We start from the raw sequence: 16,278 nt of genomic DNA, 5'->3' as shown, positions 1-16,278 counted from the left end.
ATTTACTTAAATCCGTATAAATTCTCCCTGGAAAGAAACACTGGCTGCCTGAAAGGAGGTGTAGTGGGTGGGAGAAAGATTTAATTTTTAGTATATATTATCTTTTGTATTTTGAATTTTGTATCTTATGAGTGTATTGTCAATACTTAAGAAAAAATAAAATGTATAAAAGACTTTAAAAATTAAACTTTTTGCACTAAGAGTGATAAGGTACCAGGTAGCTTTCCATAAACATTTCTGTTCAAGTTAATTTGTTGCTATGCATGACTATCACTTTGATGAAAAAATGTTTTTAAACATGCAGCTCCCAGAGATCTACTCTCCCTCAAACCAGTTCTCCGCCTGCAACTAGGAAGAAGTATGTTACTCTAATGAAAAGTTACTCTAACACACTTGCATTCAAATTCCAACCCTCCCACAGGTAACAACTATAAACTGGATAGAATATAAAACAACTACCTGAAGACACTGGAGAGCGAACAAAGCAGGCAGAAACTGGAGGGGAATTGACACGTGGGAAAGAGGAACACTGGGTGAGTTTCCCATTTTCACGGGTTTTAGTTCATGGGCAGGTTCTAGGCCAGGACACAAGGGAGAGCTAAAGCACCAGGGAAAACTCCAGTCTTCCTAGCTTGAAGCTCCAGAATACAGGATTCGCGGCAACCACGGTGCCACAGAGTGATGAGGTAACTCCTGAGAGCCAAAGAAGGGGTACCCCAAATGTTTGTATCTACTCTACCCACTCATACCTAGCCCACCCTGAGCCAGACCTACGTGAAGCCCAGCTGAGACGAAAAGCAACCTAACAACTGTGAGCTGCAAATTCCACAGCAGAAACCGGTTATAACAGGTTTTGAAATCAGCCAAGTTAACAGGTTGCTTAGGGGAAAAAATTAATCACAATTCTTCAGAAGAATATAACAGACTCCAGAGTTCTACAGTATATCCAGGATACAAACCCACAGTATTCAATAGAGAAAGAAACAGAAGACTGTGACCCATTTTCAAGAGAAAAGGTAATCATCTGAGACCAGAAATGACCTGTATGTTGGAATAGGAAAACAAGGTTTTAAAAATACCTATTAAAACTGTGCTCGAGAACCTACACACACACACAAAAAAAAACCTACATGAGGGAAGCAGCTGTGGCTCAAGCAGGGAGCCCCTGATTACCATATGGAAGTCCCGGGTCTGACCCCTGGGACCTCCGGTAGTGTATTAACACAGTGGAACACTACTCAGGTGTAGGAAGGAATACGGCACTAACACGCGAGATAATATGCATGACTCTTAAGGACCTTATGCCGAGTGAAGCGAGCCAGGCATTGAAGGACAAATACTGCATGACCTCTCTGATATGAATTAAGCAAATCAAGCTGTCTCAGCTAGAGACTGGACGATGCACTTACAGGAAATTGGGGGGGAGAGGAAGGTTGTGAGCTGATGCCTGCATGGGAAAACCTATGATAAAGTGGAGGTAAGTAGTCGTGCAGGGAAGGGGTAAGATGGGGCAAAGGGGCACTATTGGGCAGGGCTTTGCAGGCTTGAGGGGGCTAGGGTTGCAAGGATGGGTCAGATGGTCCACGGAAGTGGGGAGACGTTTTGGGGGGAGCAGGTGAACATGGGAGATTGTCAGGTATGTGGTTGAAACTATAATGTTGAGAAAACTCTTTAGAAAATATAATAAGGAAGGGTTACTGGTTTAAGGTGTTTGAAGGGGGCATCTGGCCCAGGGTGCACCTGGGGCAGGCTTCTAGGGAATGTGTGGGTGCTCATCTTGTCATAGTGTGTTATATCAGTGGGTGGGACCCATATAATGAGTGGGAAAGTGTTGTACCCTCATCCTGGGGAGGCCTGATGTTCTCAAACAGAGGGAAGGGTGTCTCGAGAGCATTGGAGGCTCCAAAGTTGGGGAGGACAGACTGTGTGTCAAACCTTCAGCGTTGCTGCAAGTGTCTATGAATCTGGTCCTTCAAGCAGTGAAGCTTGGTTATTTCACTGTGGGCCCCGAGGGGAGGGGGAGAGAGGAATAGAAAAGATGGAAGAGGGGGTAACTGGGGGGCAATGGAAGTGTTCCACTAGATCATGCAATGATGGATATAGGCCATGTTAAATTTCACCAAAAATTTATAAAAGTGTAGGGTCTAAAATGTAAACCATAATGTAAACCAAAATGGAGCCATGGTTATAGCTATGTTTCAATATCTGTACATCAACTGTAGCAAATATAACATCCGAATGTAATATTTCCCCACACCCCATTGCTGGGGAAGGGGAAAAAGGTTTGATGTTGGGTATATGGGAGTCCCCTATATTGTATATGTAACTTTACTGTGATCTAAACTTTTTTGAAGACAAAAATGTTTTAAAAAGGATGTAGACACCAAGGAAGGAGTGGAAGAGTGCCTTGCCACTGTACATACAGGGCAAGACCTGTTACAGTGATGAAAGGCAAAACATCAAAAACAAAGTTTTATGATATTTTTCATTTTTTATTTATTTTTTAAAGATTTATTTTTTATTTCTCTCCCCTTACCTCCCCCCCAGTTGTCTGCTCTCTGTGTCCATTCACTGCGTGTTCTTCTGTGACCGCTTCTATCCTTATCAGTGGCATCAGCAATCTGTGTTTCTTTTTGTTGTGTCATCTTGTTGGGTCAGCTCTCAGTGTGTGCGGCGCCATTCCTGGGCAGGCTGCACTTTCTTTCACGCTGGGCTGCCCTCCTTATGGGGCACACTACTCGCACGTGGGGCTCCCCTATACGGGGGACACCCCTGCGTGTCACAGCACTCCTTGCGCACATCAGCACTGCACATGTGCCAGCTCCACACAGGTCAAGGAGGCCCGGGGTTTGAACCGTGGACCTCCCGTGTGGTAAGTGGATGCCCTATCCATTGGGCCAAGTCTGCTTCCCTTTTTCGTTTTTGTTTTTGTTTTTTTTATTCATTTTTTAAAAAAATATTACATTAAAAAAATATGAGGTCCCCATTCACCCCCACTGCCCCCACCCCACCACTCCCCCCCACAGTAACACTCTCCCCCATCATCATGACCCATCCATTGCATCTGGTGAGTACATCTCTGGACATCGCTGCACCCCATGGCCAGTGGTCCACACCATAGCCCACACTCTCCAACGTTCCATCCAGCGGGCCATGGGAGGACATACAATGTCTGGCAATTGTCCCTGCAGCACCACCCAGGACAACTCCAAGTCCCAAAAATGCCTCCACATCTCATCTCTTCCTCCCATTCCCCACACCCAGCAGCTACCATGGCCACTTTTTCCACACCAATGCCACATTTTCTCGATTATTAACCACAATAGTTCATGAATAGAATATCATTAAGTCCACTCTAATCCTTACTATATTCCTCCTTCCTGTGGACTTGACTTGGTTGTGTCCATTCCACATCTATGTCAAGAGGGGGCTTAGATTCCACATGGATACTGGATGCAATCCTCCTGCTTTCAGTTGTAGGCACTCTAGGGTCCATGGTGTGGTGGTTGACATTCTTCAACTCCATGTTAGTTGAGTGCGGTAAGTCCAATAAATCAGAGTGTAGGAGCTGAAGTCTGTTGAGGCTCAGGGCCTGGCTATCATATTGTCAGTCCAGAGATTCAAATCCCCTAGATATATCTTAAACCCCAGCACCAACTACAATTCCAGTAAAGTAGCATGAAAGGCTTGTCAAAAGAGATCACATCTGAGTCCAGCTCCATCATGCACAAACACCAGCTCCAAAGAAGGGCCAACTGACATGGCAGTGAACTCCATCTGCCATGACCATAGAACCTGTGGGTCTCTTTAGCCCTCAAAAGAACCAATATCTGGGGTTGTATCTACTTTATCTGTCTCTGAGACTCTGCTCAGGTGTGCATAAGGGCAATCCTTCTGACAACCTCCAGACTCTTTTTTAGAGACTCATAGCCATATAAACTCATTTGTCCTTTCCATTTCCCCCTTAATTTAGGTCAAACAGCATTTTTAACTCCTGTTATTATATGTAGACAGGGATATTCTGCTGGTCCGTGTTGAACCTTTAATTCAAGGTCATTTTCTAATTACATCATCAGCTGGTACTTGGTAGTGATCCCTCGGTGCCAGGGAGGCTCATCCCTGGGTGTCATGTCCCACGCTGGGGGGAAGGCAGTGCATTTACATGCTGAGTTTGGCTTCGAGACTGGCCACATTTGAGTAATACGGAGGCTGTCAGGAAGGAACTCCTAGGCACAGTGCTGCTCTAGGCCTTGTTCTTATTTCAGGTGTATAGGCTCACAAGCATAGTCATTAGTATCAGGGGCTCACTGTTGGACCCTTATTCCTTTCTGGTCCTTGCCGTTGCACCCAGGGGACTGCCGCTGCTCCCCTAGGGACCACAACAGAGCCCCGCCCCCAGCCAGGAACCCAGTACCCCCCCAGCTGTTGTTTTTAATTGTTTCCACTATGAGTATATCCAAACATTTCCATGCACCCTGGACACATGCCCTGTATAACTCCCTGTCAACCATATGAAAAATATGGAATGCTTCACGAATTTGCGTGTCATCCTTGCACAGGACCATGCTAATCTTCTCTGTATCGTTCCAATTTTAGTATATGTGCTGTCAAAGCGAGCACTTTTTCGTTTTTTGCTTTTTTTTTAAGATTTATTTTATTTATTCCTCTTCCCTTCCCCCCCCGCCCCAGTTGTCTGTTCTCTGTGTCTATTTGCTGCATCTTCCTTGTCTGCTTCTGTTGTTGTCAGCAGCACGGGAATCTGTGTTTCTTTTTGTTGCATCATCTTGCTGTGTTAGCTCTCCATGTGTGTGGCACCATTCCTGGGCAGGCTGCACTTTCTCTTGCGCTGGGCGGCTCTCCTTACGGGCCACACTCCTTGTGTGTGGGGCTCCCCTATGCAGACACACCCCTGCATGGCACGGCACTCCTTGCGTGCATCAGCACTGCGCATGGGCCAGCTCCACACGGGTCAAGGAGGCCTGGGGTTTGAACCGCGGACCTCCCATGTGGTAGACGGACACCCTAACCACTGGGCCAAGTTTGCTTCCCATTTTTTCGTTTTTTAATATCCCAATTTATCCTTTATTTTAGACTTTCTAAATTAGTATGTATTCTATTTCTAACCTTTAAACCTATTATTACTATTTCATTTTCCTACTAATTGAATTTGGAGATATATTAGGCTTCATTTTTAAAAAGTTTTGGATCACAGAGAGGTTCAACTATGTCAGGGGAGGAACACTGGTGTGGGGTGTCATTGATAGGGGGGCACATGGTTGGGAGGAAGTTCTCCAGGGCATGCATATAGGGTATATAAAAATGTTTGGGTATTTGTTGGGTATTGTCATAATAGGTAGAGTTACACATGACAACTGAGGAGGTGCTGAGTTCCTAGCCAGGGGAACTCTGTCACATTCCCCAATAGAACAGCAACAATCCCCCAAGTGCAAGGGTACAGACCAGTGAAGAAGGACAGTCCAATGATGGGCCCTTGATACTGATGACTATGCTTATGAGTTTGTGTGCTTGAAATTCCAACTATGCCTAGAGCTGCAGGTACCTAAGAGTTACCTCCTGAGAGCCTCCATGTTGCTCAAATGTGGCCCCTCTCTAAGCCAAACTCAGCATGTAAATACATGACTTTCACCCCAGTGTGGGACATGACTCCCAGGGATGAGCCTTCTTGGTGCTGAGAGATTACTACCAGTCACCCGCTGGTGATGTAACTAGAAAAAGACCTTGAATAAAAGGGGGAAATGGTAAAGACAAATGAGTTTTTATGGCTAAGAGACTTCAGAATGAGTTGAGTTCATCAAAGGGGTTGTGCTTACACAAGTCTCAGCAGGATCCCGGAGATGGCCAAAGTAGATACAACCCCAGGTACTGGTGCTCCTGAGGGCTATGGAGATACACAGGTTCTACAGTCATGGCAGATGGCTCTGGAGTTCAGTGCCTTGCCAGTGGGTCCTACTTTGGAATTTGTGCTCTTGAATGTGATGGAGTTGGACTCAGATGTGACCTTTCCACACATGCCTCTTCTGTCACTTTTACTGAACCTGTGGTTGGCACTGGGGTTGGTGTATACTCAGGAGACTTGAATCTCTGGACTGGCCATGTGCCAGCTGGCCCTGAGCCTCAGCACAGTTGCAACACCTACTCTCTTGGACTTACCCAGGTCAGCTAACAGGAAGGTGAAGATGGTCAACCACCACACCAGGGAACCGAGAGTGTCCACAACTGCAAGCAGGAGAATTGCATACATCAGCCATGTGGGATCTAATCCCCCCCTCTATTTAGAGGTGGAGTAGACCTCACCATCCCAGGGGCCCAGGATGGAGGAATAAAATATGGATTAGAGTGTATTTACTGGTATTCTACTATAGAACTATTGTGACTCAATGGAAGAAATTGTATCATTGATGTGGAGACAGTGGCCACAGGAGTTGCTGAGGGCAGGGAGAGGGAAGTAGAGGTGTGATATGGGGGCCTTTTTGGAACTTGGAGTTGTCCTGAATGATACTGCAGGGACAGATGCAGGGCATTATATATCTTGCCATAACCTACTGAATGGACTAGGGGAGAGTGTAAACTACAATGAAAACTATAATCTATGCTGCATAGCAGTGCTCCAAAATGTATTCATCAAATGCAATGAATGTGCCACAATGATGAAAGAGGTTGTTGATGTGGGAGGAGTGGGGTGGGGTGAGATGTAGGGTATATGAGAACCTCTTATAGTTTTTAATGTAACATTTATTTTTAAGGTTTTTTTTTTATTTCTCTCTCCTTCCCTGCCCCCCCCCAGTTGTCTGCTTTCTGTGTCCATTTGCTGTGTGTTCTTCTGTGTCTGCCTGCATTCTTGTCAGTGGCATGGGAATCTGTGTTTCTTTTTGTTGCATCATCCTGCTGCATCAACTCTCCGTGTGTGCGGCACCCCTCCTGAGCAGGCTGCACTTTTTTCACTCTAGGTGGCTCTCCTTATGGGGCACACTTTGCTCATGGGGCTCACCTACACAGGGGACAGCCCTGCGTGGCACAGCATTCCTTGCGCGCATCAGCACTGGGCGTGGGCCATCCCTCCACACAGGTCAGGAAGCCCTGGGTTTGAACCCTGGACCTCCTATGTGGTAGGCAGATGCTCTATCCGTTGAGCCAAATCCACTTCCCTAATGTAACATTTTTTGTGATCAATTACCTTTTTAAAAAAAAGAAATAAAAATTTAAAATTTTTTTTAAAAAAAGAGAAAGAAAGAAAAAAAAAGACAATGATGCAACCAGATAGGAAAAAAAAACCTACACGAGTGCAGAGCAGATGTTGCATGTATGAGGTCCCCAGTACCTCTTTAAAAAAAAGAACCTACAGAAAAATGTTCTTGTAATGAATAAAAAGACAGAAAATCTCAGTGGAGAAATAAGACAATAAAAAGGAATGAAAATTAAATAAAATATTTGAAATAAAAAAGTTAACTGTACGTAATCGACAATGTGTTTGAAGAAAGACCTTGGTCAAAAGGGAGAAACAGTAAGTAAAATAGAGTTTTTATGGCTAAGAGATTTCTTTTTTTAAGATTTATTTTATTTATTTATCTCTTCCCACCCCCTCATTGTTTTTGCACTTTCTGTGTCTGTTTGTCTTCTTTGTTTCTTTAGGAGGAACCGGGAACTGAACCCAGGACCTTCGATCTGAGAGGGGGGTGCCTAATCACTTTAGCCACCTCCATTCCCTGCTTTGTTGTGTCTCTCATTATGTTTTCCTTCTTGTGTCTCTTGTTGCATCATCTTGTTGTGTCAGCATGCCATGCCTTCCCATCCCACCAGCTCGCTGTCTTCTTTAGGAGGCACTGGGAATCGAACCAGGGATCTCCCATGTGATAGGTGGGAGCCCAATCACTTGAGCCATGTCTGCTTCCTGGCTAAGAGATTTCAACATGAGTCAAAAGGTCATTTTGGAGGTAAAGATCTTGCAGGTCTCAGCCAGACTTAACAAAATTCCACAGTAAACAAAGCCTCAAACAAAAGTGCCCCTGGGGGCCCTTTGGGACGCCTGATTCCATAGACAAGCCACAGGGCCTCATGAAATCAACTCCCCCTCAGAAGGCCCTGTCTGGGAATATATGAAAAGCCGTTTCCCCATTATAATAACATTGTTGCACTCATGTGTAGGTCCCCTGATCATGATTTACTTAGGTATACTTCTTAGGGACTTAAAGCCCTCAGGTCCGTACAATACAGGCTGAGCCCTGAAACCGAGGAGGCGTGCGGCCAACTTCTACTCTCCAGTTCTTCAGACGTGCCCTGACAACTAACAAAACGATGGAGATGGACCAGTTCCAGCCCAGAAGTGCCGAGTGTCTTCAACTGCAAGCAAAACAATTGCGTTCCTCTGCCCCATAATAACTACGTCCCTTCTTAGCCTGGAGCAGTCAGAGTGGACATCGTGCCAAATTCCTGCTGACCGAGGAATGTGCAGTGAGGGGGAGTGTGGCTGCCGGCTAACGCAGACGTGCTGCTGCTGTGGCTGCCTTGTGTGAACTAACAGGTGACTCTGAAATGAAAAAGGCTTAAAAAACGTTCACTGCATGGGCGAAATAGCAAATTGGGAATGCAGGGAAAAGAATCCGTGGATTTACAGAAGAAATTACACAATCTGTGGAAATTACACAATCTGTGGAAATTACACAATCTGAAGAACAGAAAGAAAAAAGACTTTTTAACAAAACGAACAGAACTGCAATCACTCGTGGGACACTATCATATAAGTAACTGGAGTCCAGAATGAGGAAGAAAAATATATTAGAAGAAATCACGTTGGAAATTTTAAAGATTTAGTAAAAAACATCAACCTAGAGAGTAAAAAAGCTCAGTGAATACAAAGCAGGATTAACACTAAGAAAACTAAACCTGGTACTTTGTAAGCAAATGAAAACTAAAGATAGAGAAAATTTTAAAGGCAGCATGAGGAAAGCATTTCATTTTATAAAAGGGATTCGAAGGACTCCTGACTTCTCTTCAGAAACAATGGAGACCAGAAGGCAGTGTAATAACATCTTTAAAGGGCTGAAAGACCAGCAAACCAGAGTTCTATTTCCAGTAAATTTCCTTCAGAAATTAAGGAAAAAGTAAGACATTTTCATAAAAAAAGAAAACTAAGTGAATCCATTGACAGAAGAAATGCTAAAGAAAGTTTTTTAGGCTGAAGGGAAATGAAACCAGATGGAATCTGAGATTTTCAGGAAGGAATGAAGAGCACTGGAAATAGTAAATATGTGTCAAGGATAAATTTGCTTCCTCTTATTCCTTTAAAATACGTTTGACTGGATGTTTAATGCCAAAATTTTAATGCTATATTACATCTACATACATTTTAAACCCCACAATATACCTGACAACTAGAGTATGAAGAACTTGGGGGAAAAGGCATGATTAAATATACTTATACAATTGCAAGATTTCTACATTTTATGCAAATGGAAAAATATTAACTCTAAGTAGACTTGTGGGAGGTTTATATTATAATTCTTAGAGCAACCACTAAAATACTGCAAAAGGTATAGTTAAAAGGTGAAAAGATTAAAATTTTAAAATATTCAATTAACACAAAAGAAACAGTATAACAAAAAACGGAAAAAGGAAAATTAGTAATAAAATGGTGCATCTAAATACAACTGTATCAATAATTTCATTAAAATTAAGGGATAAAGTATTCTGATTAAAAGGCAGATCTTGTCAAAAATGGACCAAAAAAAAAAAGACCCAATTATATGCTCTCTATAAGAAACCCACTTTAAATAAAATACACAGGTTGAAAGAAATTAGATTAAATATACTGTGCAAATAATAAGCAAGAGAAGGCTGGAGTTGCTATATTAATATCAAACAAAGAACACTTCAAATCAAAGACTAACAGCCATTGAAGTACCCTGAGTTCCATAGAGAATGGTGGGGCAAGTGTGAGCTGGGCAGACACGGGACAACTCTGAGCCTTGAGGGCAAAAAATAAGTAGATGTGGGCAAAGAAGACCCTAAGAAGCCAAGAGGCAAAATATCATATGTATCCTTCTTGCAAACTTGCCGAGAGAGGCACAAGAAGTACCCGGATGCTTGAGTCAACTTTTCAGAGTTGTCTAAGTGCTCAGAGAGGTGAAATACCATGTCTGCTAAAGAGAAAGGAAAATTTGAAGACATGGCCAAGGTGGATAAGGTCCATTATGAGAAAAAAATGAAAACCTCTATCTCTCCTAAAGGGGAGATAAAGAAGTTCAAGGGAAATGAATGTGGCTCAAGCAGCTGGGCTCCTGTTTACCATATAGGAGGTTCAGGGTTCGATTCCCAGGGCCCCCTGGTGAAGGCAAGCTGGCCTGTGTAGTGAGCTGGCATTTGCAAAGTGCTGGCCCACGCAGGAGTGCCGCCCCATGTGGGAATGCCAGCTGACACGGAGAGCTGACGCACCAAGATGACGCAACAAAAAGAGACACAGAGGAGAGACAATAAGAGATGCAGCAGACCAGGGAGCTGAGGGGGCACAAGAGAGTGATCGCCTCTCTCCCACTCCAGAAGGTCCCAGGATTGGTTCCCGGAGCTGCCTAATGAGAAGACAAGCAGACAGAGAAGAACACACAGAGAATGGATACAGAGAGTAGACAACAGGGGCAGGGGGGAAAGTGGGAATAAATAGATAAAAATAAATAAAAGCTCCAAGCCACCATTAAAAAAAAAAAAGTTTAAGAATCCCAATGCATCCAAGAGGACTCCCTCAGCCTTTTCTTGTTTTGTTCCGAGTGTCACCCAAAAATCAAAGGTGAGCATCGTGGTCTCTCTCTTGATGATATTGCAAAGAAGCTGGGAGAGGTGTGGGATAACCGTGCTGCAGATGACAAGCAGCCTTCTGAAAAGAAAGCTGCTAAGCTCAAGAAAAATATGAAAAGGATATTGCTGTATGCTGGGCTAAAGGAAAGCCTGATGCAGCAAAAATTGGAGTTGTCAAGGCTGAAAAAAGCAAGAAAAAGAAGGAAGATGAAGAAGATGAGGAAGAAAAGGAGGAGTAAGAAGATTGAAAAAATGATGATGATGATGAATGGTTCTACTGCAGGTTTTTTTCCTGGTCTATAAAGCATTTAACCCCCTTGTACACAACTCGCTCCTTCTAAAGGAAAGAACTGAAATGTAAGGCTGTGTAAGATTTTTTTTTAAACAGTCTTATTTTGTATAGTGAACACATTACCAAATATGTCTTTAGCTAGCCCGGTCCTCGTGGTCTTTTCAATAGCCACTAATTTTGCCTGGTACAGGATGGGGGTTGTAGATAGGCATGGAAATTTAAAGCAGGTTCTTGTTGGTGCTCAGCACAAATTAGTTATATATCAGGATGGTAGTTTTTTCCTTTCTTTCTTTTTTTTTTCTCGTTTGTTTTGTTTCTAGGAGGTACCAGGGATCGAACCCAGACCTCTTATGTGGGAAACACGTGTTCAACCACTTGAGCTACATCCGCTTCCCGATGGTAGTTTTTTCATCTTCAGTTGTCACTGATGCAGCTTATCTGAAATGATTGTCATTCTGTTAACTGAATACCACTCTGTAACTGCAAAAAAAAAAAAAAAAGTTGCGGCTTTTTTGGTGCTATTGAGTGCTTCTAAGTAAATACAACTTGTTTATTAAAAAATAAAAGACAAAGACTATTGCCTGAGATAAAGAAGGCCGTGATAAAAGAATCAATCCATCAGGAAGACATATAACAATATGTATGTATCTAATAATGGAGCTCCAAAATACATAAAACAAAGGAGAAATAGAAAATCCCACAATCATAGTTGAAGATACTACTTCCCTCTCAGCAATTAGACAAGAAAATTAGACCCAAAAAATCAGTAAAGAATAGAAAACTTGAACCACTGTATTAATAATCACCTTGAACTAATAGATATTTAGAGAAAACTACACACAACAAATGTAGTATACACATTATTTGCAAGTTCACATGACACATTTACAAAGATAGACCTTAATCTGGGTCATAAAATGTGTTTCAATAAATTTTATTTTATTTTATTTTTAAAGATTTTTTATTTATCTCTTCCCTCCCCGCCCCCCACCCCCACCCCATTGCCTGCTCTCTGTGTCCATCTGCTGTGTCTTCTGTGTCTGCTTGCATTCTTGTCAGCAGCACTGGGAATCTGTATCTCTTTCTGTTGTGTCATCTTTTTTTTTTTTTTTTTTTTTAAGATTTATTTATTTATTTAATTCCCGCCCCCTCCCCTGGTTGTCTGTTCTTGGTGTCTATTTGCTGCGTCTTGTTTCTTTGTCCGCTTCTGTTGTCGTCAGCGGCACGGGAAGTGTGGGCGGCATCATTCCTGGGCAGGCTGCTCTTTCTTTTCACGCTGGGCGGCTCTCCTCACAGGCGCACTCCTTGCGCGTGGGGCTCCCCCACGCGGGGGACACCCCTGCGTGGCACGGCACTCCTTGCGCGCATCAGCGCTGCGCATGGCCAGCTCCACACGGGTCAAGGAGGCCCGGGGTCTGAACCGCGGACCTCCCATGTGGTAGACGGACGCCCTAACCACTGGGCCAAAGTCCGTTTCCCTGTTGTGTCATCTTGATGCGTCAGTTCTGCGTGTGTGCAACCACTCCTGGGCAGGCTGCACTTTTTTTTTTTGTGCATGGGGCTGCTCTCCATGAGGGGCGCACTCCTTGCGTGTGGGGCTCCCCTATGCAGGGGACATCCTCGCATGGCAGGGCACTCCTTGCGTGCATCAGTATTGTACATGCACCAGCTCACCACATAGGTCAGGAGGCCCTGGGCTTGAATGCTGGACCTTCCACGTGGTAGGCAGACATTCTATCAGTTGAGCCAAATCCGCTTCCCTCAATACATTTTAAAGTTTTAAAATCGAATAGACACCCCAGTATCAACAAGTACACTTAGCACCCAGGTCTTGGTTTTAGAAAGTCCCTCATGAGACTGATTAAGGAAAAAGTAGAGGAACACAAATTACCAATATCAGGAATGAGAGAAGGGATCATTAGTACAGATCCTACAGACGTTAAAAGGATAATAAGAGGGGAAGCGGATGTGGCTCACGCGATTGGGCTCCCATCTACCATATAAACAAATTTTTAAAAAGGATAATAAGATGCATGGTGAAGGTGACATTCAACTTGGCTCTGGCCAAGAAGGACGAGCCCAAGAGTGGCGAGGAGAGGCACTCCTCATCCCCACAACACCGTCGCCATGGACTGCGAGGACCTGGAGGAGGTGGTACCAGTTGGCCAAGGAAGAGCTTGATGTTGGTGCGTGGGCTTTAGACTAGCATTTATGCTTGTGGGTGTCATTCTGGGAGGAGCATACCTGTACAAATATTCTGCCCTGCAACCAGGTGACGCATACTACTGTGCTATAAATTACATCGAAGATGACGTGATGCTAAACAAGCCTCCTGTGGATGTTCCCGCTGCTCGCTACCAGACAACTGAGGAAAACGTTAAGATCCTGGAGGAAATGTAACATTAAAAAAAATAATAAAGACCAAACAAAAAATAATAAATTTAAAAAAAAAAGATCTTGGAGGAAGATGAGGTTGAATTCATCAGTGCGCCTGTGTCTGAGTTTGCAGATAGTGATTCTGCCAACATCGTTCATACATCAACAAGAAACTTACCTTGGGTAAGTTCTTTGTGATCCCTCTAAATATGACAATTGTCACGCCACCCAGAAACCTGTTGGAGTTACTTATTAACACCAAGTCTGAGACTTACTTGTCTAGTCCTATCTGATTCATGAACACGTGGTTATCACTGATTGCTTTAAAGTGTTGATGACCTGGGTTTCTTTCTTTATCGACTGTGCTTTGACAAGGAAATTTGTGCAGTGATTAATTTTTTCAAATCTTCTTTCATGTAAGTAGTAAATATGGCTTTACTATCTTTTCATCCCATAATTCAATTAAAAACATTACCTTTTTTTTAAAGATTTATTTTATTTATCTCTCCACACCCCCTTGTTGTTTGCACTTGATGTGTCTGTTCATCTTCTTCTGTTTCTTTAGGAAGCACTGGGAACTGAACCTGGGATATCTGATGTGGGAGGGAGGAACCTAATCACTTAAGCCACCTCTGTTCCCTGCTTTGTTGTGTCTCTCGTTATGTTTTTCCTCTTGTGTCTCTTGTTGTCATCATCTTGTCATGTCAGCTTGCAGCTCACCGTCCTGCTCGTCCTCTTTAGGAAACACTGGGAAACTCTGCTCCCTGCTTTGTTGGATTTTTCATTATGGTTTTCTTCTTGCGTCTCTTCTTGCATCAGCTTGCTGTGCCTGCCCGTCACACCAGCTCACTGTCTTCTTTAGGAGACAATGGGAACCAAACCATGGACCTCCCATCTGGTAGGTGGGAGCCCAATCGCTTGAACCACATCCACTTCCCAAAACCATCACCTTTTAAAAACCTTTTCTTCTTTCCAAGTGTGGTATCTTTTGTATTTGAATTAACCATTGTATGAAGTCATAGTTACCATAGATTTTAGGTGTTAAGAAGGAGTAAAATTTCTTTAAACCATTTATCCAGATTTTTATGTTTTAATTATGTATTTTTGAGAAGAGGGGTAAATTAAATAATCATACATATATGCATACCTAAAAGTGGACCACAGTGACTTATTTGTAGCTGCTAGTTGCCAGTCACCTACTTTCCTAGAGCATTTGAACATACATTTTAATTTTCCTCTCATTAAAATATGCAGTATTTTCAGTATCATATTTAACTATTACAGATTATGATATCCACTTTAATGTTTTAATATCCTAGGCATCTGCTATAATAATATTTTAGAAAACGTATGGAATTTAAGAAATAACTTGTGTTACTAATTTGATAACCCATATCTGTGCAGTGGAATATAAATGTCACAAAGTTGTTTGACTAAAAAAAAAGATAAAAAGAATATTATGGGGAAACAGATGTGGCTCAAGTGAGTGAGTTCCCTCCTGCAAGGAGTGCCGTGCCACGCAGGGGCGCCCCCTGTGCAAGGAGTGCACCCCGCAAGGAGAGCCACCCCGTGTGAAAAGAAGTGCAGCCCGTGCAGGAGTGGCACCACATACACAGAGCTGACGCAGCAAGATGATGCAACAAAAAAGATGCAATTTCCTGGTGCCGCCTGACAATGCAAGTGGATGCAGTGAATGGACCAGAGAGCAGACAACGGGGCGGGGGGGGGGGGGGCGGGAAGAGGAGAGAAATAAATAAATCTTTAAAAACAAACAAAAAATTACAGCTCAATATCACTTATAAGCATAGACTAAAATATCTTTACAACAAAATACTAAAAGATGCAAGTCAGCCATATGTTGAAAAGATAATCTTGATTAAGTAGGGTTTATCCCAAGAATACAAGTTTGGCTGAACATTTGAAAATCAATATAATTCACCATATAGCAGAAAAAAAAGAGGAAACACTATATGACCATTTCATTTGATACAGAAAAAGCATTTCACAAAATTTAAAAATATATATGATAAAAACTGACAGCAAAGTAATAGATGGGTACTACTTCAGTCTGATAAAGGGCAACTATGAAAAATACTACGGTAACATCATGTTTAGTAATAAAATACTGAACACTTTTAACCTAAGGACTGGAGCATGACAAGGATGTCTACTCTCACATGTTCTATTCAACACTGAACTGGCAAGCCTGGCCATTGCAGCAACACAAGAAAAAGCAAGCAAAGGAATAAAATCAAAAAGGAAAAACTAAAGCTTTCTATTTGCAGTTGACTTAGTTGTTCATGTAGAATACTCTAAGGAATCTACAAAACAAAAACTAATAAGATTTAGCAAGTTCACAGTCTACAAGGCTAATGTGCAAAAATTAATGTATTTTATAGACTAGAAGCAAGAAATTGTAACATGGAATTCAAAAATAATTTCATTTACAATAGCATAAAAACAAAAAATACTTAGGGATAAAGACATGTGGCATATCTAACTTTGCATTTTCTCCCTTAACCCTTCTTGCTTCCCCCCTCCCCAAACCACAGCTGGATTCCAGAGTAATTAAAAAGACATAACTTGGGAACTGGTTGTGAACTGGTGACTGATCAACAGATCTTGTACTAGAATGCTTAATCTGTTTTTCCAGAAGACTGCTATAGTATCTGTTTTCCCCAAACTGCCTGATCACCCCTAGCAATAAACTTTTTCACCAAATGAATAACTCCTGCCCTGCTGAAAACATCTGTTCCTTTAAGATCTGCTTTCTGTAGAGGTCACATGCATCCGCCATGTGCCTT

The 16,278-nt window shown here is 42.7% G+C and overlaps 1 non-coding gene and 1 pseudogene across 1 annotated transcript; one reads left to right on the top strand and one right to left on the bottom strand.

Annotated features, from left to right (window-relative positions):
• Positions 1-4,514: 4,514 nt before the first annotated feature.
• LOC131274428 (U6 spliceosomal RNA) lies at positions 4,515-4,620 on the bottom strand. Its single transcript, XR_009181712.1, has one exon. It is a non-coding gene; the product is annotated as a U6 spliceosomal RNA (small nuclear RNA).
• Positions 4,621-12,497: 7,877 nt separating this feature from the next.
• On the top strand, positions 12,498-15,185 carry LOC111758936 (integral membrane protein 2B pseudogene; annotated as a pseudogene).
• The last annotated feature ends 1,093 nt before the right edge of the window (positions 15,186-16,278 follow it).

Source organism: Dasypus novemcinctus, chromosome 18 (genome assembly GCF_030445035.2).
Source record: "Dasypus novemcinctus isolate mDasNov1 chromosome 18, mDasNov1.1.hap2, whole genome shotgun sequence".
NCBI lineage: Eukaryota > Metazoa > Chordata > Mammalia > Cingulata > Dasypodidae > Dasypus > Dasypus novemcinctus.
This window is presented reverse-complemented; position numbering and strand designations above follow the sequence as displayed.